The sequence below is a fragment of the Falco peregrinus genome, chromosome W (assembly GCF_023634155.1).
Source record: "Falco peregrinus isolate bFalPer1 chromosome W, bFalPer1.pri, whole genome shotgun sequence".
In the NCBI taxonomy this organism is placed as follows: Eukaryota; Metazoa; Chordata; class Aves; order Falconiformes; family Falconidae; genus Falco; species Falco peregrinus.
Genome location: NC_073743.1, coordinates 12,347,034 through 12,373,803, shown reverse-complemented (window position 1 = coordinate 12,373,803; position 26,770 = coordinate 12,347,034). Strand labels below are relative to the sequence as shown.

The window sequence follows — 26,770 nt, the reverse complement described above, 5'->3', positions numbered from 1 at the left end:
CTTTTTCTACAGCTACAACTCCAGTCTTTTCTTCTTGTTCATATTACACCACTGTCCTACTCTGATGTCCATCTAATATTTCAGAACTGATACGCCCATGATCAAAGTTTTTTTCCTCCTCATAACTTCTTCTATCCTGTTCAGTTCCTAATGGAGTTTGCACAGTGCAGTGCTGTGTATTTTGAACTACAGCAGTGAACTAAATGAGCCTTTGTCCCATCTGCTGACTACCAGCGATTTCTGAGCAGTACACTACCCTCCTGACCATTTAATATCGGGGATGAGTTAATACGTTCCTGTCCCTAAATATTTTTTTTCTTGATACTTTTTCTTCCTACCAAATTAGGTTCCCATTCCAGATCCTATGCCATATGCACTACATCACTCTTCCTGGTGAATTAAAGACTGAACCTCTGAGACTATGTATTACTTCTCTCCTTATATTTGTTTTCTACACTGAAGCCTTGCTGCACCTTCATCTCCAATCTTTCCTCACAGATACACCAAAAAAGTTAAGTTGGCTCACATGGCTTTCCTCAGCTGTTAGGAGGGTGAGGATGTGAAGCACATCTTGTAAAATGTCTGTCAAACTAAACAAGTATTGTTATGCATATCACATTATTATCAAAGTTATTTAAAACAGTTTTAGATTCGTTTAATGTCAATCTTGCAGCAACTGCACAACCTTCAGGAGATCTTTGTATATATGACAAACTCCCAACTGTGAAACGATTACTTAAAAAAAAATCATACTTCTAAATGAGCATGTGTCTATGATTTTCTTTATGGAAAAAAATTTAATCCAAGTTAGGTTCTGCCATTCAGATGTATTATTTTGGTTTGTATTAGTCTCTCTTTTGAGTCTGAAAGTACACGTGATCAATTTCACTGTTGTTTGTTTCCACATTTCAGTGTTACAGTGTTGAGGTAGTGTACACTGGTTAAAAAGAACTGTATCTAGTGGTTGGTTTGGGTTTTTTTAGTTCTCACAGACTTTAGTAACTTGAAAGCATGTATTTTGTTTGAGGAACAAATCAGAGGCTGTAATATCAACTTAAGAGTCTTTGCACAAAGTCACATCTGAAAATGTTAATAGTTTACTAATATGACCAACCCGTGTTTTCTTCTGTTTAGTTTTTTAGTGTGGCCTTCCCTTATATACTAAACCTATGATAGATTTCTCATATACATTAAACTGATGAAAGAACTTCAATGGGAATTAGGCAGAGCTGCAAAAAAAAGAAAGTTTTTTTTCCAGTGGCACACAATGGTTTATGTTGGATAAGGCAGGTGCAGAGAGTTCTGATGAAGTGTGGTCAGAGACAAAAGTCAGAAGGTACATGTGTTTATACAAATGCCCCAGTCACCATACTTTGAATAACCCGCAAATAATTAGACTTTGTGTAAGCAGCATGAATTCACATTTTTTAAGATACAGTTATTTAACCTGCTGTGGGAAAATCACTTGGCGGGGGAGAATTAGAGAAAACTGGGACCTAACAGAAGCATAGTATTACAGAAAGCTTTTTAGGGTAAAATACAGCTATCACCTTCAGGATGGTTGGCATGCACGGAATCTACATCACCACAGTTCCCTAAACAACACATCCTGCCAGCCCAGCACATGCTGATGGGAGTGATGGAGGATGGAGCGGAGTGGAGTGGAGACCCCACGGCCATGCTCTGTTGTGCTCCCTGCAGGAACGGGAACTTGATGGCACCACACAGCTGATAAGCTTCATACCAGTTGTCACATGAAGAATCCATGAGATGTCCGTGGCTGAGCCAACCACTGTGGCGAAATGACTTTCCTCAGATGAAATAATCTCATTGTAATACTAACACACACCTCCATCTCAAAGTTACCTGCCTCCAAGGTACTACTACACCTTGCTGGACACATGATACCAGTTAGTAACAACAATATGTATGACTAGAGTCACTCAAGCTCCACCTAAATGTGATGGAAATGGACTAGTCCTGGACTTAAATAAATCCAGATTGGGGGGGGGGGGGGGGGGGAATTGTTGTCAAAACTCCCAGATTACCCAACTCTGATTTAATGTTCACAAAGCTAGGTCAAGCTGACCCACTCTAAAGTTGTTATGAATGAAGGGACCTCTAATCAAGGGAGTCAGCCTTGGGGAGCGCAAGAAACAAAGAACAGATAGTGAAAAGAACACCATTATCTAAATTACACAGAAAGAAGCCTTCAAGTGAGGAAAGTTCTGGCTATGAGAGGCAACAGGATGATAAGGTGTTGCAATCCACTGACATCAACAGAAAATTAGTTGAAAATAGGGCAAAGATAATTGTGGTACTGGGAGATTGTTGTTACCGAAATCTCGGAATGAAGAACTTATCGACACCAATGTGATGTAGATAAGCAGACACTTCTTTATTAACGGCCGGGTGCGTGAGCGAGTCCTCTCACGATCAATGCACGCCAGGTCTCAAAATCAGACACCATATATAGAACTTATTCATACATATTCATTAAGTATTCATGCATAACCATGATATTTCCCATAAATCATTAACATATTCTCCTCCTATATCCGATTCTGCGCAGTAGAGCTTAGAAAGGTCTAGAAATGGGTCTGGGGTACGATTTGGGTAGGTGGTATATGAGTCGGTGGTCGCGATCTCCCCCTGCCGGAATTACCTTTTACTAAAGTTCACAGTTTCTTGGCAGGCACCTACAAGCTGTTCCAGTCGACTCTCCCCAGTTCCCATTAATCTCATATTCTGACATTTCAATACACCTCTGCATACAGAAGACTGGTTAAATACAAAGAAACCTTTCAACCCTAAAGTTATTACCTATGTTTTAACAATGGTTCCAGCCCCTTCTTCTAGCCTTGGTACAGGACGTACAGAAGATCTCATAACAACTTTTACTGTGTAGCTATAAGTTTCTTATAAAAAAAAATATTTTTTTCTTATCCTTTTATATTTTAATTTTATTAAATGATTTTATAAAATCAATTAATCAAATAAAATCAATCAATCTTAACTTATTAACAAATCGATAACATTGTGACCTCCAACTCAAATAGCCCCCCCCAAAAGAGGGCAAAATCCCGCTTGAGGAGCATGCGTAGTTAGCAGAGAACTTCAGTAGTGCTATCTGAGGATGCGTACTAATTTGCATTAGAAGCAAGAAACTTGTAACCGGTCCTGTGTATGATGAATGAATATGCAGTATACTATGAAGTATAAAAAGTGGACAGATGAGGGGAGAAGTTAGGGAAGACTCCATCGTAACTTCTGGGATCAGTTGACAGGCTGAACCTGTCTTCTCCCCCATAGGGACATCTATTGGGTAAGAACTTTTTTCTATGACTAACGTATGTTAGCTGTTAATAGATATATTGTTTAAAGCTTGCTTTGCAGTCAGTGTATTTATCACCGGCAATCTTTGAACCTTGTTCTGTCACGATTTTATATTAATAAAGAGTGGTATTCCATAAACTGTTAATGTTAGTCCTTCAGGGCACTAGCAGTCACTGGCAGCGGGTAACATATTCAAATAAAGTGGGAAGACCCCCTGAGGGGTCCCCCTGATGCTGTTGGCGTGTTTCCCTGAACAAGGCAGTCGAACCACCCTCCGATCCAGTGGGACTGTTCAGTGAAGGGTCCCTGTAATGGGACATTGACAGACTGGTCAGGCACAGGGTCTTGGCTTTCCTGGGGTGCTGATAGACAGATCAAACACCTGGGGTTGAGAAAATCTCCCCGCTGCCCCCCCTCCCCCCCCACCTTCACATGACACCTGGTTTATCTTGTAATGAGGCATAGTGTCAAGTATGGGATGATACATTCTGTCACCATGGAAAGGAATGTATATAATGTAATACACATAAGTCCATCAAAGAATAAATTCAAACATTATATGCTGGCAAAGCTTCAATCCTCATTTCAACACAAATAAGGATTCAAAAACATGTAGAATGTAAACACAAGTTTTCACAATAGTATTTTTATTTCCCCTCTTACGTAATTTTCACCTAATTATTTTTTCCTCTAATTTTGCTAAATCTTTAGTTGAGCTGAATTAGTTGTCTCTAAATGTTCAATTAGGTATACCCAATGAAGGACTGAGCAGAAAGCTATTGCCATTTCATCCTTGAAAGGCAAGGCTTCTCCATTGATCTTTTTAAGTTGTCTAGTGATACAGAGTAAAATCCTGTTCATCTTACATAAAAGCATCCAGTGAAATCTGTAAGATACCATCTTGGTAAGGGGACCAGTATTTGACTCAAAATTGCACTATCATAAGGATTTGAGCATCATGTAGAATTTGTGGTCATACATCTCTGTGTCTAAACCAGAAACACAAGTTAATGCTTTTGCTGACTTTCCTCAATGTAGTATTTAGCAAAGATGTGCACATGAGTAAAGCTTTAATTAAACATAAGTAGACTCCTACCCAGAAATTGCTGCTAGTTTTTGATGAGCCTGATAGGCCACCTCACATCCTTGCGTTCGAGTTTTGTGCATTTCTGCATGCAGAGATGGACAGGTGACTGAGATCCCCAGTGGAAATGACCAACTCCCGGTATAGAGCCACCTGGGTATTGAACTCCTGGACAAGCTGAAAAACAAAGAGGATTTACTTACATGAGACATTTGACTACACTGATAAAAACAATCCATTTTTTTAAAAAATTACCCAGCTTGTTCCTGCTGCTCCCAATTTCATGGCATACAGGATCAAGTGCCTAAGATTTAGTAAATGACTAGGGCCTCCATGCCAGCTGCCTCTTCTGTGAGCTATAAATGTTCTTTTGCAGGAAAGCAGTGTTTCTGCTTTTAATCTATGAAAGTGTTTGACTTATTAGTCTTAAATATTAAGCAGACAAAAAACAGCTGGTTTACTAGTAGCATGAAGTTATTTTTTGCTGTCAAAAGACAAAAATAGCTCCAGAAAGTATTGCCTTTGCTACTCCTGCTTCCTGATTAACAGCACATTTAGGGATTGTAGTGTAGCATTTGCTTTTACACTGGAGATTTTGCTAATTTATTTTGTAATGATTTCTGTTCTGCCAGTAGCCTCTAACCAAATTTTCAGACTTAAAACTCATCAGAAGCTATTAGCTGAGAAGATGTATTGGATAGGCGCTTTCCAGTTAGGATTCTAAAAAGCACTTATTCCAATGTGTGTGTGTGGGGGGGGAACGGCGAACAACAACAACCCCAAAGTAGTAAATAAACACTTCAACCTTTTCACAGAAATCTAATATCCAGCAGATACACATGGATGCTATTGGATAAATGGGTAACTTTTACAATGATGGAAAGATCATTATTGTTTAGTTCCATTGATCACCTATGTGGGATTATATTTTAAGGCAACAAAGCATTTGCTGTCTTCTGAAAGAAAGCACATAAGACCATTTATTTGCTTCATGTGGTGGCAAAGATGGAAGGCAGGGAGCAATAGAACAGGATATTTATTTATATTTGTTTTGCTAATTTGACCTCGATTTCCAAACTACATAAAACCACACAAGAGTAACTGCTCATAATTCTGCAGCCATCGTTACCACCCGGAGTTCAACGTATCCCAATATACAAGCATGATAAAAACCTGGTCGGATCTAGCAGAATGCAACTCCAGCTGCTTGGCAGCGCCTCGGAGGCAGCATGTGCTGGGGTGAGGGATCCTGCTCCTGCAGGACATGGCGCCCAGCTCTGGTCCCTAGCCAACCTGTCCTGCAGCACCCAGCCGGCTCCCCATAGATCTCGTTTTTCCCTCCCCTCTCCCGTGTTTGAAACGCTACGAGTTATGCTAACAGGGCAGCATCCCCGACGGGGACCGCAGTTATAAAATAGTGCAACTTCACGTGACGGGAATAGACAAACTGGCAGGAGGAGCGGCATCGCCGCCAGCGACGAGAACACTCGGAAAATATAAAAATTAAGGCAAGCCCTTTTGTAGTACCCACCATCTTGCAGTCATCCAGGCCTCTCTGGGTCTGGTAGGCAGTCTCGGAGCCGCTGCTCCGGCGTTCACCGTCGCGATCGTGCTGCGAGGTCTTGCTGCCCTGGAAGATGGAGGTGGCGGAGCGGGGGCGCTTGCTGCGCCAGCTCGGTGCAGAGCTCATGCACACGCATCCGCCGCGCGGAGCCGCCCGCCGCGTGGGGCCCCGCGGGCACGGGCAGCGCCTTCCGCTGCTGACGCCCCAAAGAGGGGTACAGGCCCGCGCCGCTCGTCGCCTCGGACCACCCGGGGCCGCGCTGGTCACGGCAGCGATCGCGGCTGCTGTGGGTGATAGCCTGACACCTGCAAGAGAGCCCAGGGAGCGCACTGCAGCATCGCCTTCGCTACCGCCGGGAGAGGCGGAGGGGCTGGTACCTTCCTTCCTACCCCGCCGGTGGCATGCTCTGCCCTTTTCCTTCCCGCAGCCAGCGTGGGGGGGAGAGCGGCCGTGTCCGACGAAGAAGGGCTCTCATCCAGCGGCCGCCGAAATCTGCCCTGTGCTCTCAGTGGGGGAGTCCGCCCCGCCGCAGCGCGTCTAGCCGGGAGCCCGCCGGGAGCCGCTCAGAGGGGCCGGTGGGGCGTCTGGGCTCGGCAGGCTGACGCCATCAACAGCGCACCGCCCCCACAGGGAGGGAGCGCGAGCGGCAGCCACTTCCCGGGCCTCGGCGCCCTCCCGAGCCCGCCAGCAGCTGCGGCGGCTCGGCCGGCCGGCCGCCTGCCATGGGAGGCAGGTCAGCACTGGGGCAAAGCGCCCTCCGGGCCGCAGCCTCAGCGGGAACCGCCCCGGGGCCGCCGGGGCAGTTTTCCTACGGACGTTAGCAAATCACCCGTCCAGCTTTTGCCGAAGTTGATATTAATCCTCAAGAAGCTTACTTAGAAAAATTTTCTCTATTTAACGAAGACTTGGTTCACTGCTCAGAATTTTTTTTCTTTCACTAAAAACATCTTATTTTGGGGCTCTAAAAAAATGTTGGGAGTGTGATGCAACTACACTGTAGATTGTATTTGTTCATTGTAGAAAAGATTAAATATTAATCGATTGGAGAAATTGTTCCCTCTGTGCCCCAGCACAACAGTACAGCTGCAGTTCAACAGGCTCACAGTCCCCCCAGGCCTTGATCACTGGCCCCTCTGATGCAAAGAGCTGTGGGGCTGTGCCCACACTGTCTCTGCAACCACTTTCCCCAGGGTCCCTCGGGGACCTCACTGCCCTGGGGCAAGCTACGGGCTGGGCCAGCTTCAGCTCCAGGGCTAGTCCTATTCCTGTCTGTAGCCAGGTAGCTATGGCCATTTAGGAGTTTACCTCACTTCCGGTAAAATTTTATTTCTTCAGGACATTAAACAGAATTTTTTTTATGTTTCAGTAATGTTCTTGATACCAAAGGAATGCCAAACACATCACACGCATAAACCTAGTCTTGCCAAGTATCATGGTGTTATAGTTAAATTGAAATAAACTGAGTCCAAATAAATTCACTAAATATTTATTAAGGCAGGAAAGCAAAAACAGCGCGCTGGGCGGCCGGGGAGTCGCAGCTCCACCTAAGGCTCGCGAATTCAAGCAAGCTGAGCAGCTCTTTTTATCTTCACCGAGGTCGCTTCTGACATCTTTGGTACGCCCCTCTGCTGCTTCTGTTATCGTGGTTTCTTGTCAAACAGGACGTTCCCATGTTTGGTGTAGCAAGATAACATTGTGGACATGTCTCTTCTTGTTAAACAGGAAGTTCTCAAGACCACCACAATGGCTTCGTTCCTCTTGCTTATCTTGTTTGATCAGCAAATTACCCTTAGTTACTTATTACAATGGTTTAATCCCAGCCAGCAACTAAGGACCACGCAGCCACTCGCTCCACTCCTTCCTCCCCCGGTGGGATAAGGAGAATCGGAAAAAGGAAAACCCCATGTGTTATCCCAAATCTGGGTTCTTCACCCAGTGTGCAAGAGCCAATCCACACACTGAGTTGAGATGGCGGAAGTTCTGGTGCCTTGAAGTCAACGGCAGAAGCCCCACTGACTTTAGTTAGTTAGAATTTAGTTCCTGGTGATCAATCTGCCCTGTATAAAGCTGAGTCAGAGCTGAATTTTGCCCTTCAGCCAACATCTGGAACAGTTTTGAAGTCCCAGTGATCTACATCATGTTCACTCCTGACTGTTTATATTTTCAGTATGTCCACATTTGGAAGTGGATCTGGTGATTCTTTTGGTAATTTATAAGACCTCATGTTTTCTTAATTCTTCCAGATGGCCTCTGAAATCATCATGGAACATGATGAATTTGATGGCACCCGAGTTACCTTGGAGAAGTAGGACTGACAGGGAACAAGTCAGTCTGTGATGCAAAAGAAACAATGATTTTTGTAGGCATCCCAGTTCTCGGGCTGGGGGGAAAGAGCTCCAAGCTAAGCTACCAAATGCTGTCGCGGGGGGGCGCCGGGAGCAATAAGACTCAGTTTGAAAATATATACCACCAGGAAACAATGCTCTCCTGAGAAAACAGAGGAAAACATTTTCCTGAAAAGAAAGAAACATGATTCTTTCCTCTTGTCTGAACTAGAGTTCCTGTCGCAAATGGCCTTATTCTAGCTTTGTCTCCTGGTGTTTAATGGATTACAACAAGCAGGGGCTTGCTGTTCCCTCCTGCAGCAGCCTCTAAAGAGCATGGGGAGGCGACCTTGAAATGAGTTCAGAGAGTACTTGGCCTGTTAGTCAAATTCTTCAGCAATTCCACAGCTCATAATGAAATAAAAGTAAATATGTAGGTTTTGCTATAGCTAGCCTGTATTGTAATACTAAAAAATGACCTGAGATGAACTTTTTCCTTGGGAGTATCTCTTGTTCCATTTTGTTGTAATCTTTGTCTAATCCATTTATTTCTCTAGTCATTGGTTTCTCGTAATATTTCCCAAGGGTGAGTAGAATGTAATAGACTAAGTAAGTTATGAAAAAGACACCGATTAGCTGAGAAATGTGAGATGCCTTTGGAGGAAAAGAAGAAAAAAATTTAAAAGAGGCAAAGGAATACAGAAGGCAAAAAAGGCCATTTCTGTAGAAAGAGATACAGAGAGAGAAGAAAAAACCAAGAAACAGGTACTGAAGAAAACACAGGAAAGGAATTCTGCATTATTTCCTTAGGGCAGGGAAAAAAAAGTTTTAAAGTTAGATTGAAAATGAAAATTTAAGAATAACAACAGAGACTTTTTTTCACATTTCTGTAAATATTTTTTTTTAAAAGAAAGTGAACTGACTGTCTTTTTAAGTAAATATGGTACATTTCAAACAGAGCACAAATTTATTCCCTGGAAATGCAGGGTCAGATCAGTGTCTGGAGATATTTTATTTTTGTACCAGGCTTCATGTGGCATAAAACTGTTTAACTGTCATAAATAACAATGTGTCGTGGTTTAACCCCAGCCAGCAACCAAGCACCACACAGTTGCTCGCTCACTGCCCCTCACCCAGAGGGATGGAGAGGAGAATCGGAAGAGAATGTAAAACTCAAGGGTTGAGATAAGAACAATTTAATAGGTAAAGCAAAAGCTGTGCACGCAAGCAAAGCAAAGCAAGGAATTCATTCACTACTTCCCATGGGCAGGCAGGTGTTCAGCCATCTCCAGGAAAGCCGGGCTCCATCACACATAACAGTTACTTGGGAAGTCAAACACCATAATGCCAGATGTCCCCCCCTTCCTCCTTCTTCCCCCAGTTTATATACTCAGCATGATGTCATATGGTATGGAATACCTCTTTGGCTAGTTTGGGTCAGCTGTCCTGGCTGTGTCCCCTCCCAATTTTCCCGTGCCCCTCCAGCCCTCTGGCTGGCAGGGCCCAAGGAACTGAAAAGTCCTTGATTTAGTATAAACATCACCCAGCAACAACTAAAACCATCAGTGTGCTATCAACATTGTTCTCACACCAATCCAAAACACAGCACTGTACTAGCTACTAAGAAGAAAATTAACTCTATCCCAGCTGAAACCAGGACGTGAACTAATCACATAAGCTAACTGCTTCAGGTTATGATTAAAGTACATTAACATACATATTACTGCATATATGAACACATAGTCTTATGAGAAATAATTTTAAAATTGGTATTTATGGGTTAGATTGTATTGGTGATTCCCATTACTTAGATCTACTTTTCTGCACATTAACTAGAATTTACATTAAGTGTTATGATTCCTTTTCCATTAAGAACAGGAATTTAAAACAAGTCATAAGTAGACATGATTTCTGCAGTCTTTTTTTAATAGAAGTATCATGGTTTAACCCCAGCTGACAACTAAGCACCAGGCAGCTGCTCACTCACACCACACACATACCCCCAGTGGGATGGGCAGGAAAATTGGGAAAAAGGTAAAAATCATTAATTGATATAAGAACAATTTAATAATTGAAATAACATGAAATATAATAATAATAACAACAAAAACTGTAATGGAAAGGAGAGAGAGGGAAAGAGGAATAAAATCCAAAAGGAAAAAACCTGCTGCACAATACAGTTGCTCACCACCCACGGACCAATGCCCAGCCAGTCCCCAGCAGCGATCGGCAGCCCTGGCCAAATTTCCCCAGTTTATATACTGAGCATGACATTCTATGGTATGGACTATCCCTTTGGCTAGTTTGGGTCAGCTGTCCTGGCTGTGTCCCCTCCCAATTTCCAGTACCCCTCCAGCCCTCTCACTGGCAGAGCCTGAGAAACTATTAAGTCCTCCCTTAGTATAAGCATTACCTAGCAACAACTGAAAACATCTGCTATCAACATTGTTCTCACCACAAATCCACCAGCTACTAAGAAGAAAATTAACTCTATCCCAGCTGAAACCAGGACAAGAAGGTATTAAAAGTTTTCATATAAAGGGAATCAGATGGTTGCTGTCTTTAGAATTTACAAAAAAACTATGAATTAGTAGGAACTTTATTCAGAGATACATCTTAGTTCTCCAATATCCAGTTGTCTTCTTTTGGAAGTTGTATGAAAAGGTCAAGTGGAAAGACCTTCCTTCAATCACAGACATCCTTAAACTGTAATATAGAAATTAAATATGGGAAATCAGCAGTAAGGATTATAGTATAATTTACTAACAACTATGGGGGGTTTTGTGTTGTGGCTACCTATTACCATCCACTTGCACTGAAAGAAGAGTATTCATCTGTTTTATTTGTGCAAAAGCTGATAAGGAGGTTAAAAGTATTGAGAAATAATATAGCAGACTTAAAATTAGGTTTTGTTCTTGGGAGGTGACACAACATTAGAAAGCTGTTATATTTGATAGTTCTTCACTAGAAAGTAGTGCAGCACTAGGACAGGTTGCCCAGGGAAGCTGTGGATTTTCCATCTTTGGAGGATTTCAGGACTCAGCCAGAAAAAGTCACTTGGAGTGGGAAGACATACTAGGTGATTAGGCTCTACAGACATGTAGCTGCAACCTTTAGTTAATACCTCTTTCCATCTCTGAAAGGAAGAAGTGTTTGTTTCACAGCAACGCTGAAAAATAGTGAAGTTACACCAACTTGAATAGTCTTTCTATTCAGATCAGAAGCTTTAGGACTAAGAGAGAGAGCAAAACTATGATTTCTTTTTAATTCAGGTAAACCACGTTTTTACATTTGGGTGATATTCTCTTTGTAATGAATTCACAAATCAACAGCTGTCCTGGTTTCAACTGAGGTAATTTTCTTCTTAGTAGCTGGTGCAGTGCTGTGTTTTGGATTTGGTGTGGGAACAATGCTGATAACACACTAATGTTTTTAGTAGGGAGAGTTGGCCAGGGCTGCTGATCACTGCTCGGGGACTGGCTGGGCATCGGTCAGTGGGTGGTGAGCAATTGTATTGTGCATCACTTGTTTTCTTTTCTCCCTTCCCTTTGGATTTCATTCCTCTCCCCCTCTCCCTCATTTTCATTATAATTGTTGTTATTATTACTATTATTGTTTTTGTTGTTATTATTGTTTTTATTTTATTTTGTTTAAATTATTAAATTGTTCTTATCTCAACCGTGCAGTTTTACATTCCATTTCAATTCTCCTCCCCATCCCTCTGGGTAAGGGGAGAGTGAGCAAGCAGCTGTGTGGTGCTTGGTTGCCAGTTGGGGTTAAACCACGACAGTCCTTTTTGATGCCCAACGTGGCACAAAGGGTTGAGATAATGACAGGTCTGACTAGAGTGTGTTAGAACAAAATTGTTGTCGGTATTCATTGTAGTGGTTTCATAATCACTGACCAGAATGCTAATTTCTTTGCTCTTTGAGGAGACTGAGGCACGGACTCCTGAATTTGACCAGAAGACCCTTTATTAGTCTAAACCACATGCTTATATATCCTCGTTTGTTGTTCAAGCGCAATGTACTAAAATATCATCGGTTAATCAATACTTTGCACACACTTCTCTAGCTATATATAATTGCTTATGACGTACGGAATTAGACTCTATAACTCGAAAGTTGTCTTCTTCGGCCTCCTGGTGGTCATGGGGATGAAGACTCCTTGTCTTCCTCACGTCATGAATTCCTCGTCTGGTACTTCTGTACTTCCTTTTTCCTTGCTTCCTTGACCCCCACACAATGTTATCTTGCTTTACCACATTTGGTTAGTTGAGCACTTCCAGTTAGTCTTACACAATGTAGCAATATAGTTAGCCTTGCAGTTAGCCTTACATAGTTTATGTGGCAACCTCCTTCTCCATTGTCTTTTAACTGAAATTGATGAACAAACAGTTTACTATCTATCACAATCCCCCCTTTTTCTTTTCACCATTTTGTTCATCAAACCGCTTAAGTTCTTGTCGGCTTAAAATAAAGGTTTCTTCTGTTTCTGGTATTTCTAGGGATTCATACTTGGTTCTCATAAGCATTAAATGAGCTGTTTCCAATCTACCTTTTACAATTTCTATGATTTTGTTAAAAATGCAAGGGCCAAATGTTAATCCTAATACCAGGAGAATTATTGGTCCTGCTACAGTTGATAACAAGGTGGTGAGCCAGGGGGAATTGTAAAACCAGGTCTCATACCAGTTTTGTTGTGTCTCTCTCACTTTCTTTCTTTGTTCTGGTCCTTCCCTCAGCTTAGCCATTGAGTCCCTTACAATATCTGTTTTATTTGCATATACACAGCATTCTTCCTACAAAGCAATGCACAATCCTCCCTGTTGTAAAAATCAAATCTAAACCCCTTCGATTTTGCAGCATGACCTCTGACAATGACTGTACATCTTGTTCTAAGACTGTTATTGATTGTTCGATATGTGCTAAAACTGCATCTACTGCCACTCTTAAGGAGCTAAACTCCTGGTCTTGTTTTACTAAAGACGCTACCCCTGTACCAACACCTGCTCCTCCTAACAGCACCAGAGTAGCTACAGTCAAGGCTGTCAGTGGTTCCCTTTTTGTAAGGTGATGTTCCCTGATGTCTTGGAGGCTGTATGCATACTCTTCTGGATGATATATGATTTTGGGAATTATCAATACTTGTATGCAAAAATCAGTAGACTCATTAAACAGATTCAGGGAAATACAGGGGGTGAGCCCTTCTCTAGAACATATCCATTTGGTGTTTTTTGCTGGAACTAACCACTCCGCTGGGCTTTCCAACTGTTTTGCCTTAGTAATTATCCCACAGAAATGCCTTTTTTGTTTGGGAACTTCCCCAATGCATCTACCCTTTCCAGTTACTGCCGCTAGGGTTATTCCGCGTGTTTGAGTATTTTTCCAATCACATTGGGGGGGTTGCTTTCATTCACTCGTTTTGATTTTTCCATGACTCCTATCGCCTCATAGAAAGGGGGTTTGATATTAAAACAAAGTCAACAGTGCTCAGTGAGGTTGGGTCTGGTGGCATTAAGAACTTGATAAGCAGCATGCATAAGCTTCCAGAGAGTATTTTGTTGTGGGTCTATGGTTGGGAGTATGAGGGGCTCACTCTCTGGTGTTAGGCTGCTATTATTTCCCTCAAGTATTTTGTTATTTACCTTAGGTAGTTTGTCTTTACCCATTATTGGGTTCGGGCCTACAGCTTGATAGTCATTGGGCAGAGGTTACTTCGGGCTTGGTATGCCTCAGAGGGCTTACATCCTCTCGGTCCCCATCCTACTTTTAGGTATTTGTCTGGGCCTCCTCCTGGTTCAAAATCATATGCAATAGTTTCACATCCCCAATAGGCACAATAGTAGTGTCCGGGCCAATTGCAATAATTTTTTTTTTTTCTCGTTGTTTAGGCAGAGGGTGCCTATTTCTACTGTCACACGTCACGAACTTATGGTGGAGGTGGAAAAGTATAAAAGATGTTACCACATACTCGTCTGTGCGTTCATGACTTGTTTTCTTTGCTATTCTATTTGTATTCTTAATCAGCCTACATTGTTATATGAATTGTTAATAGTTAATTATTCCCAGATTCTTGTTTGCTATTAAATTGTTATTGTGTTAACTATATAATCTGTATTGTCGACTGTACATTTTGGCGTACTACTTGAATTTGTTTAACGCCATTGGGTGAAATCATAGCAGTAAATTGTATGTTAGTTATAACATGTTGAATTAATCTTATAAAACATGGAACAGCACATGGCAAAAACAATAAGGTGGCTAATCCACATAACAAATAAAATAGGGTTCGTTTTACCCAAGGGCTCCCGAGAAGCTAGGAAAACAAGTCAATATTCCAGTCTTTCCAAGTTCGGACGAGAACATGGGCTAACTTCCCTATCTCTGATGTGATTTGTTTAACTACCTCACCATTGTCATCAATTTTTAAACAACAATTAGAAACATTTAATTTACCACAAAAACCTCCTTCTTCGGCTAGCAGGTAATCGAGAATCATTAGAATAGTTTGGCTCCCGATCTGTACTTACAGTTTGGATTTTACCATCTGGTAATAAGGATAATTCCTCCTTTCCTACCTCCTTTTCTGTAGAGTTTCATCTGCACATCCCATAACAAGTCACTGTCATGGTAAAACACAACTACAGAGTGTATTTTATTTCAGTTTTTTCTGCCAATATTCCCTATAGCCTTGCTGACCAAGGGATATTGTTTTACCTGAACTGGGTAGGCCTTCCCCTTATCATTTTTACTGTAACAGGTAAAGCATTTTTTCCTTACCTGGTAATTTATTTCCAGATATACCTGGTTACAGATTTCTTTTACTTCAGGGAGGTCCTCTTTTCCACTTAAAGATATTGGTGGAATTTGGGCATTCTTATTTGTTTTCTTAGTTTGTACTTTCAAAGATTCACCTTTATTCTCCTCAGACCCGTTGCCTACCCTCCTAAAGGGGCCGTTGCGGGTCCTGTTGTACTGCAAATGCTGCAGCAATTGGGGTGACATTGTCAGGTCCCTTCTGCTCAATTGTCAGCAATAGCAACCCCCTCCTCACCAGCAGAAGGATTCGGGGCAGGAGATGCTGTTCCTGCTCTGCAGGTTACACAAGCCTGCCTCTGCAACAGCTTGTGTTGCAAACAGCTTTTAACTCTTTCTTACCCTGAATGCAAATCTGCTACTTGTTGCTTTAAGTCTGTGTTCTTACATATCATGCCTTTGCAGGCAAACAGAAAACATCCTGCCATGCATCCCAGCATGACTCAGTCGCACCTTGGAGGGGGGTACGGGGGTTTGTACAAACTCACCCCAATACTTTAACACTTTCACAAGGTCTTTGATTCTCCACCCACCCACCCACCCCCCGCTGCCTCAGGTTTTACATACATTAGTACACATTTTTATCTTACAACGTGTTTCATTCTGGTTGCTCCACAGAAGGAACCACAACCCGAGCTTTTTAACACAAAAATTTCAACAAGAACAACTTTCTAGTTTAGGTCTCAGGGTTTTTTTTTTTTCCTATCCTTTTCTAGAGGCACAATCAAAGATCAGGTGATGTTAATCCCGCACTCTTTCTAGTGCTAGTACCATAGGATCCCGAGGGGGTACTAATCCACAGTCCTTTTGCCACTCGGTTTGTCCCGGAGGACGAAGAACATGTCTGCATATGATACTTCGTCCCATTTTCCTTCTTCTTCTCAGAAACAACATTAATTTGCAGGAGAGTGTTATAATCTAATGCTCCTCCCTCCTGAGGCCATTTCGCATCACTCCCCCAATTTACAAAAGGCCACCACTGATTACAATATTTAATCAATTTCCTTCTATTTTCGGTGCCACCCTGTCCTACGATATCCCTCCAATGTTTTAATATACAGCCCATGGGCGATTTTTCACAGGCTTACTCCTTCCATTTCCTATTTCACAATTTTAATTACTTTGTTTTTCTCCGGCCGCCTTAGCCACCCAAGGTCGGAAACACGGATAGAGCTCCTTACTCGTATTGCACTCAAACGCGTGTCTCAAGCACTCTTGCACTCACACTCAGTCAAAATAATTAAGCTATACACGGAAAATCAAAATGCGCATCTCAATCACACCATTCACACTCTACGGGCAGCCCCTCAGTCACACAAGCAGTATGTTATACGGTACCGTCGCACTTATGTACTACTTTTAGGAACACTGACAGTTCCACAAAGTATGCATTTCAATGAACAATTGCCAAAAAACAAACAACAAACAAAAAGCCAAATTTTTCCTGGTCTTAAAGCAAGAGTGTTAAGTTTTCCGCTATTTGCCTAGAATTACCAGAATATTATTATTTTTCAACATACATTTCATAACTCCAAGTTTTGAACATGTAACAAGACAACACATAGAACAAACAAGACACAGAGCGCTATTTCAGTTGTTACATTCTAGGAATTCCCCCAATTCTTAAGACAACCTAAAGGAAGTTTTTAGCTTCCCCCCCCTTTTTTTTTTTTCTTTTCTTCTTTTTTTTTCTTTTTTTTTTTTTCTTTTTTTCCTACGCAAAAGTTTCCCTTTTACTTTTGCTATGAGGGTCCCTCTTGTTACTGTGAGATTCCGCCTTATTCCGGCCCGCCCCCCGCTTTCCGTCACGAGGCCTCCGGGCTTTTAGGAATGGTAGTGACCTCAAGTTTGCTCGATCTGCCCTCAAGATCGCTAGCGGCCACCCCTTGGTCAGCAAACCCCCCTCCCAAGGTACCTTTCCCTCCTGGGGACTACGCTGCGCACCAGACGTCTCCGTGCGTCTCACCAGCCCGCCCTGTTTCTAAACATACCGTTTTATCCGTGGATCCAGGGGTTTCTCTTCTGCTCCCGGGTGAACAGCTGAGAAGAGGAGGCTCCTCTGAAGAAATCTCCCGGGCGCGCCTAGGAGCGTCCGCTCTGCAGCTGGTCCCTCAGCCGAGCAGAAATCCTCCTGCCTGGCTCGCCAAAATGACGTACGGAATTAGACTCTATAACTCGAAGGTTATAAAGTAGGTTTGGATAACTGGCTAGCTGAAAAATGTAACATAGACATAGTCCAGCTGGCTGGACAAAAATGCACATCGCTCTCAGCTTATCTGAAGTAAAGCAAAAATACACTATCCTTGGCTGTTCTTGTTACACAGTAACAGGAAGATTGCGGTGGGAAAAGAATGTTGCAGGTGGGAACAGATAACTACAGAAGAGAAACTAGGGGCGGGGCTTGGTATTTAGGCAACTAACCAATAATGAGCCTTAACTTTGTAATATGTATGAGCTAATTATAAGAAGGCATAAAAGGTGACTGTAAGGGACAATAAACGAAGTCTGCTGATCACTCAAATTGAGTGACTGTGTCTTCCTCTGTCGCGACAAATGGCGCCCGAACAGGGACCCTAGAGAGGGCTGAACCTGCAAGCCATGAGTTGACTGAGATTCAAGTACCGGTCCTGAAAGCAGCGCAGGATGCGGAAAGGTACAGTCCCTGCGCCCCGGGAGCACCTATAGAGGGTCCCCGCCGGCCACGCGTCGCCGAAGTCTCGCACAGGCTGCAACAGCGCTGACGACGGTATGGAGAGACAAGTGACGTACGATTCGCTCATATGCTTTTTAGAAAAGCGGAGCATTCGGGGCAATAGATTGTAAAAAGGAATTACCCGGGTTATTAGCGTATGGGTAGCGAGGGGATATTTTAGGAATCCGATACGGTTTTCGAGCATGCAGAGTGGCGTAATTATGGGGACACACTGTTTGCTGAAGTAATAGCCGACAATAAAACTGCCAAAAAACTGATGAAACCGTGGCAAGCTGTCTCTAATGCCCTTTTTGCAACATCTAGCCGAACAGAGAGCGGATGCTGCTGCCTCTGAGCGACTGGGAGTTGCAAGCGGGACTGCAATAGCCACACGGCAGGGGGAATTGGCTTCCCCCCCCCCCCCCCCCCCCACCCGATTGCCCATTGCCTCCCTCGGTGCGTACGCTGACGGTTTCAACAGGGGACTGCGGGAAGGTGGGAACAGTCGTCCTTCCCGTTGCCGCCCTCTTCGAACCCTCAGCCCCCCCTGTCGGGGAATGATGACGTAAGCGAGGAAATAGAGCGTAAAAAACCCGTTAGAGAGTAGCGAATGTACGAATCCTTTTGCAGAATGTCTTCAGGTTGCCCAGAATAGGCAAAAGGTCTGGAAGCAGATAGCAGAAAGCGCTATGCTTGAGGGTGAACGCGATTTTGCCAGCAGGAATCGTGGCATGAGGCTGCATGAGGCTTTCCCAGTCACGTATTCACAGCAGATGCGCAGGGGAATATCACGGTTTCTCTCACTAACTTAGATTGGAAATTATTAACTCAGCTGCGGGCTACGGTGAGTGAGTCAGGTTTGAAAGGGGAACCCACCAGGCAAATGTCAGATTATATTTGGGGAACTAATATCTTACTCCCGAGTGACATCCGCAGTATAATGAAGTTAATCTTGAGCCAACATCAGCAGCTTCTGTTTAACGCTCATTGGCAGGCTGCTTGTCAGGAATCGATAGCAGTGGTTAGACAGCCAGGGGACCCGCTGCATGGGGTTACTCTACAAGAGCTGATGGGTTTAGGACCCTATTTTTGAACCGAAGCTCAGGCACTGATGGGACCGGATAAGGCAAAGGAAGCGATGAGGCTAGCTAGACTAGCGCTTGACCGTATAAAGGAACCTGGGGGAATCCCTTCATATATGGGAATCAAGCAGGGAAGAGAGGAGCCATTTGGGTTATTTATCGATCGGCTAGCAAACGCCATACAGGCGGCTGGGGTGCAAGACTATCTCAAAGGCTCCCATTTTAAAGCAGTGTGCCGTACAGAATTGTAACCCAGCCACACGTAACATCCTAGCTACGCTACCAGGGACATGGACCATAGAAGAAGCTTTGGAAAGAAATGCACAAGTGCCGGTCGGGCCCCAGGCTATGTTAGTCGAGGCAATAAAAGAACTAGGGAGTGCTTTAAAGGAGCCAGGCGCAGGCTACCCAAAGTCAGGTCTTGGCAGCCCTTGCTCCTTTGCAAGCCTTTGCTGGGCGATCAAATGCCCGCGGCCCATCTCGTCTATGGTGCTTCTGACTGGTTCTCCAAATCAGCACCACCAGGCTCAGGGCAGGAATCATTCATGTAGTTACATAGCTATATATCACTAAAGCATGCAGACACCTATTTATCACTAGATAACCATGTTCATCTTTCCTACTCTCCTTCACAATACCTAGCTGTTCTCCTCATCTCTCGCTAGGTCAGATATTCTCCATCTTCCTCTCCTATATCTCTTTTCAGACATACTCTATCCTCCATTTTTTTGCTTTTTAATTGTGACAAGGCAAAGGTTATGTGTAGCTGGGTTGATATGGAGAAATAGTGTGAAATGGGGACAATGGACATCGATTGTGATTGTATATGTCTGCTCAAGGAATGTTGGTATGGTGACTGGTCATGGGTGTGGGTGTCTGGTCACATAGCACACAGCTTTGAGGGAGACACCTGCCCTTCTTCCTCTAACAAAGGGGCTATTTATAAAAAGGATGAGAAAAGGATGAGAGACATTCCAATGTTATCTAGAGGGAGGGAGTGCTAAGTCTTCTTGCTGGAGAAGTTCAGATGGTGACAAGGACATGAATCACCTACAAACCTGCAAGACCACCACATTCCAGGCAAAGGACTGATAAGCTAATTAACATACGAAGAGAGAGTAAGAGGGTTTAGGTAACAAATATGTATAGGCGTTAATTGAATATTCATTTGTTTTATTGTATAAATGTGAGATGGTTCGTCACTTTGGGCATGCACGCTAGTGGAGGAGCGATCCCCCGTGCATCTGCGCGCAATAAACATACCTACTTTATGTTGCAACAGAGGAAAGACACAGTCACTCAATATGAGTGATCAGCAGACTTCGTTTATTGTCTCTTACAGTCACCTTTTATGCCTTCTTATAATTAGCTCATACATATTGCAAAAGTTAAGCTCATTATTGGTTAGTTGCCTAAATACCAAGCCCGCCCCTAGTTTCTCTTCTGTAGTTTTCTGTTCCCACCTGCAACATTCTTTTCCCACCAAAATCTTCCTGTTATTGTGTAACAAGGACAGCCAAAGACAGTGTATTTTGCTTTACTTCAGATAAGCTGAGAGCGATGTGCATTTTTGTCCAGCCAGCTGGACTATGTCTATGTGACCCTTTTCAGCTAGCCAGTTATCCACAATTCCCCCGTTTTTATTTTGGGCGACATAGGCCTGGTTGACCATTTTCAATAACAGCGTTTTAACACAGGAAAATACACAGCCAACTTATAAAATCTCAGTTCAGAAGTATAATTCCTGAAATACTTGAAAAATAAAGTTAGCTTGAAGCTTTAATTTAGATGCTCTTTCTGTTCCAGTGATATAAAAAGTTTAAAAACTTCAAAGGTAATTTTAAAGTTCTGAACATGGACTAATGCAAGCTCAAAACCCCAAAAGAAACCAAACTGATGTTTGACTAGGAATATTTGCAAATATTTTAGTGGAAAATCCCTGACCATTAACAATTTTCTGTCCAAATAACAACTGCCCTTATGCAACCAACCAGTCCATACATTTTCTGAAGAAAACCTCATTGATATCAAAGAATTAACAAAGGGAAAAAATTAGTTCTGAGCTATATACATTCATAAGTGGATTTTTCAATAGTTACATACAGATTTACACACTAAGCCATAATGGCTTGTAGGTGATACACACAAGAAGAGTACGTTGCTTATCTGTCTGAATGTCTATGCTAAATTTGACAACTGTGCCACAAGCCAAGCCTACATGGGTGCTGTGTGTTATGCACGTACCTTAACAAACAGAAGTATAATAGACAAATTCCCAAGATCTAGTCCCCAACCTAATTATATTATTTTGTAGCCAATTAAGGAAAATAACACAAATGTGCATATCTACATGTGCACACACCTTTTAGTTCAGAACCAATCTGTGATAAAAGGCCTTAGCCTTATGGCATCATCGAATCTTAACGAGTACAGTAATTAAAAATGCAGTCTTACTGTAAGTGCGATTTATGCTGACATTCCCTCAAATGCTACACGTGAGTATTTCTCACTCAGCTGCCTCAAGTTAAAATAGTAGTATTTGTTAATATGTATTAAAAAATCATTAATTCTCTACAATAGCAGTTGACTTCCATAACACTGTGTAAGCAAAAAGAGGCTTAAGATGGGTTTTCTGAATACTAACTATTTTAGACTGTCTAAACTCAGGTCTTGAAAGATTTCACTCTGCCAGACATAGAAACACTGTTGCACTCCAGTTGTGATATCCCTTTTCCCAAGTTGTCACATGCACATCTCGCTCAAGCAACATTATTGTCAAAGTTTCTCTCTGCTACATAAAAGCATATTGCACTTGTAGATATAAAAGACAGCACCCTTACTTAGATTATTATCTTATTACCTCATAACTCTTAGTATACCTTGTATCTCTGATTTCATCACTTCAAAAATTCACCAGAAGCAGATAAAACCACAGCCTCAGACTAAACTACACCTTAACTGCTGATTCAAATAAAGGCATTCTCTTCAGATATGCCTAATGCTTACAAATAGTGTTGGCTGGTTTTGATCAAAAAACTATTATTACAGTAATGATCAAAAATAATAATCCCGTTTGCAAAATGCCTTTAAGCCAGCCTCCTAGTCCCAACCAATTTCCACATTCAGAATACAGCATACAGAATACAGAATAAATTATCTCCATCAAGGCAAAAAGGCTTCTCGTTAAACACAGAGATGTTTGCTAGTTCAAGGCAGAAACCCATTTCTTGTAGGGGACATCTGGAGCACTTTTTTTTTTTTTTTTTTTTTTTTGTGGGTTTGTAATCAAGTCTGTATTTTTCCTTGAGGAGCTTAAGCTGTTCCTCTTGTTTCAGGAGTGTTTCCAACTCTGATTTGTCGAATAGGTCCGTATTTCCCAAAAATATCATACATTTCCTCCGCTGTGATTTTATACGGCAGGTTCCGAATATAAAGGATCCGATTGACCTCTGGGGGCAGCCGGATGTTAGCTCGCTTGGCCGCTTGCATCGCCATGGTGCCGATCGGAGGGGGGGGATGGTGCCACCTTGGAGAGAAACCGCGGCCGGGAAGGGGCCTGCCGGGCCGCGCGCCGCCGCTCGCCGCTGCCGCGGGGGTCCCAGATGCTATCCCATACGCTAATAACCCGGGTAATTCCTTTTTACAATCTATGTCTTCAGGACATAGATTGTAAAAAGGAATTACCCGGGTTATTAGCGTATGGGTCTGCATCTGGACCCCGCCAGGCAGCTGTTGCAGCCTTGCGAGACGTCGGCACGCGGGCCGGCGGGACCCTCTGTAGGTGCTCCCGGGCGCGGGGACTGTGCCCTTCCGCCTCCTGCGCTGCTTTCAGGACCGGTACCCCAAATCTCCGTCGAACCGTGGCTCGCAGGTTCAGCCCTCTCTAGGGTCCCTGTTCGGGCGCCATTTGCGACGAGCGAGGGGAAGCACGCGGCCGACTCAATATGAGTGATAGAGCAAGCTTCGATTTATTACGGCGCGATTATGTCTTATATACAGTTCCAGTTAATTATGCCTACTAGTCATCTGCTGATTGGCTAAGCTCTAAAGGGTTACATTTTCATACATCCTCCTACTTGCGGTTTCTGCGGATAGCTAGCTACATATTTTTTTTTCCTCTCTTGTCTACGCGAATTCCTCAAAGTTATTTACAACATTAGGCACAAGGTCAGTGTTTTTCTCAGCTTCCTTATCAGCATGCCTCAGCATAGCTGCAAGGCCTGCTTCAGCTAACTTACGCTAACTTTGTTTCACAAAGATCTTTAAGGGAGTCATGGCCATGATCACACAGCCATTCTGCAACATTTCCCCCTTTTTCTCTTTGCGCAAGCAAAACTTGTGCAGTTACACGCTCGAGTAATTTCTGAATACAAGAGAGAGCACAGCTTAAACATACGAGTGCAATGATAGCAATTATTACTATAAGCAACACACTTTACAACAGCCCTTTCAAACTACCAGAAGACCGCCCTAATAATAGAGCACCATAGCTTTGTCCATTAATTATCAGAGGTCCTCGGACACGAGTTGCGATGTTTTGTGGTCGGTTGTCAATTAATGTTGTATCTACTGCTGTTGCCAGGTCCAGGCCGAGGCTCCTTCGGGTGGCGGGTTGTAACACGGTGTCTGCTGATAAGAGTTGGTCATGTCTCCTGGAGCGGGTGTCGTGAAGGTGACAGGAGTCGCGATTGGGGTCGACGCGCTGCGGCTCCTCGCGCTCGGTTTCTCGTTTCCCGTCTGCCGACAGACGTTGGTGCTGTGGGTCCCTCGCTGACAATTTTGGCACCACACTTGACGTTGTCGACATCGGTCACGGGTATGTCCTGGCTTCCCGCATCGATAGCAGGGGAAGTCTCGGCGCGTGGTGGTCGCTGGCTTTGGGGGCGCGGTAGCCCCAGGGGGGCACAGAGGCGCAAGTGCTGCAAAAGCCTGACTTTGGGCTTGCACTAAATCTCTCCCTACTGCTTGGATTGCTTCCACTAGCAAGGCTTGCTGACCTACTGGCACCCAACTCATTCGCTCTAGCATTGTTTCTACAGAAGAATCTAAGGGCAGGGTTACTAAAATGCCTTTGGTGTAACTGTTACTATTCTCCAGAATACACTGGCACAATAACGGCCCTTTCATAAAGTCAGGTGTATCTGGTGGGCTCACTGTGGAGGCCTGACTCATTCACTGTACTACGTAACTGACTTAATATTTTCCAATCAAAGCCTCCCAGGTTCCCTGTCTTTGGTTAGCGGCATTTATCTGATACGTTACAGGGAAAGCTTGTGGAGGGTTGACTTGCTCAGCAATATCAAATATTCCCTGAGCAGCTGCTTCTTGTGCTATTTTTTGCCAATTAATGCACGTAGAACGCACCAGTTTGTTTACTGTATTTTTTGTTCCTTTTTTTTTTTTTTTTTTTTTTTTTTTTAGTTTTGTATTGACTGCCCACTGCTATTTTCTTCCTCAGCAGCACTTTCGTCAGATGTGTCCCCGCCCTCTGGCCCCCCCCGAGGCTACTGTGCCGGGGGGGAGGGGGGGGGCAGAGGGCACGAAGGGTCTATAGGTGGTACAGTGGGCTCTATAGGTGGTACAGAGAGCACTGTTTGTGATAAAGGGGGTATTGGAATGTAATTTTCACATGGCATAATTTTTCCTGCATTAGGATCTGCACTTGCAAGTCGGCTTGTTAGTGCTGCAGCAAGGCGCTTTTCTGCTTGATATCTTTTTATACAATTAGTTACTTCATGCCATGATTTCATCAATTTTTTTGCTGCCTTATCATCATCTATTACTAAATCCCATAAACAATCCCCATAATTACGCCATTCTTCTACTTCAAACATATGCTCAGGATCTGCAAAATATCCTTTTGCTTTACCTAATACAATTAATCCAGCCAGATCTTTTAAAGGGCCTACTCCCCGCTTTTCTAAAAAGCATTGTAAAAGAGTGAGTGCTACCTCTTTTTCCATAGCGCGCTTTAAACAGTTCTTTTCCTTGATTAAGATGCAGCCTTTTCCCTGGGTAGTCACTCACGGACGGCGAACCTTTCCTTGATTAACGTTGGTTCAAGCACGGATCGGGCACGATGCCAGCATCAGTCGATCTTTGCTCCCTGGTCGCTGCTACCAGTGCTTCTCCGTCCTCGCTGTCCGGTGAAGAACAGGGATTGGGAGTCCCTGTTCGGGCGCCACTTGTTGCAACGGAGGGAAGACACAGTCACTCAATATGAGTGATCAGCAGACTTCATTTATTGTCTCTTACAGTCACCTTTTATGCCTTCTTATAATTAGCTCATACATATTGCAAAAGTAAAGCTCATTATTGGTTAGTTGCCTAAATACCAAGCCCGCCCCTAGTTTCTCTTCTGTAGTTATCTGTTCCCACCTGCAACATTCTTTTCCCACCAAAATCTTCCTGTTATTGTGTAACAAGGACAGCCAAAGACAGTGTATTTTGCTTTACTTCAGATAAGCTAAGAGCGATGTGCATTTTTGTCCAGCCAGCTGGACTATGTCTATGTGACCCTTTTCAGCTAGCCAGTTACCCACAACTTTATAACTTTCGAGTTATAGAGTCTAATTCCGTACGTCATACCAAAATACCCCTGGGATGTATTTTGAAGCATTGGAAAGTATTTGGCGGAATTCCCTGAGGAAATTTGAACAAAAAAGACATTTTTAAAATATTGTCAGAATTGGTGGCCTTTGTATACATTAGGTGATGGTGAAAGATGGCCACCTGAAGGAAGTCTTATATTACAACACAATTTTACAGTTTATGTTGTTTCTTTGTAGAGAACAAAAGTGGGATGAAATAATGTGTGCAGATATGTTTGTGTGGCAGAAGGAGTGCGGGATTAACATCACCTGATCTTTGATTGTGCCTCTAGAAAAGGATAGGAAAAAAACAACCCTGAGACCTAAACTAGAAAGTTGTTCTTGTTGGGTACGGGGGTTTGTACAAACTCACCCCAATACTTTAACACTTTCACAAGGTCTTTGATTCTCCACCCACCCCACCCCCCGCCGCCTCAGGTTTTACATACATTAGTACACATTTTTATCTTACAACGTGTTTCATTCTGGTTGCTCCAAAGAAGGAACCACAACCCGAGCTTTTTAACACAAAAATTTCAACAAGAACAACTTTCTAGTTTAGGTCTCAGGGTTTTTTTTTTTCCTATCCTTTTCTAGAGGCACAATCAAAGATCAGGTGATGTTAATCCCGCACTCCTTCTGCCACACAAACATATCTGCACACATTATTTCATCCCACTTTTGTTCTCTACAAAGAAACAACATAAACTGTAAAATTGTGTTGTAATATAAGACTTCCTTCAGGTGGCCATCTTTCACCATCACCTAATGTATACAAAGGCCACCAATTCTGACAATATTTTAAAAATGTCTTTTTTGTTCAAATTTCCTCAGGGAATTCCGCCAAATACTTTCCAATGCTTCAAAATACATCCCAGGGGTATTTTGGTATGACGTACGGAATTAGACTCTATAACTCGAAAGTTATAAAGTTGTGGGTAACTGGCTAGCTGAAAAGGGTCACATAGACATAGTCCAGCTGGCTGGACAAAAATGCACATCGCTCTTAGCTTATCTGAAGTAAAGCAAAATACACTGTCTTTGGCTGTCCTTGTTACACAATAACAGGAAGATTTTGGTGGGAAAAGAATGTTGCAGGTGGGAACAGATAACTACAGAAGAGAAACTAGGGGCGGGCTTGGTATTTAGGCAACTAACCAATAATGAGCTTTACTTTTGCAATATGTATGAGCTAATTATAAGAAGGCATAAAAGGTGACTGTAAGAGACAATAAATGAAGTCTGCTGATCACTCATATTGAGTGACTGTGTCTTCCCTC

At 43.1% G+C, this 26,770-nt stretch overlaps 1 long non-coding RNA gene across 1 annotated transcript; it reads right to left on the bottom strand.

Annotated features, from left to right (window-relative positions):
- Positions 1 to 2,088: 2,088 nt before the first annotated feature.
- On the bottom strand, positions 2,089 to 6,547 carry LOC129783131 (uncharacterized). Its single transcript, XR_008745120.1, has 3 exons — positions 5,952 to 6,547; positions 4,433 to 4,597; positions 2,089 to 3,642 (listed from the first exon to the last, which is right to left on the bottom strand). It is a non-coding gene; the product is annotated as an uncharacterized LOC129783131 (long non-coding RNA).
- Between the last annotated feature and the right edge of the window lie 20,223 nt (positions 6,548 to 26,770).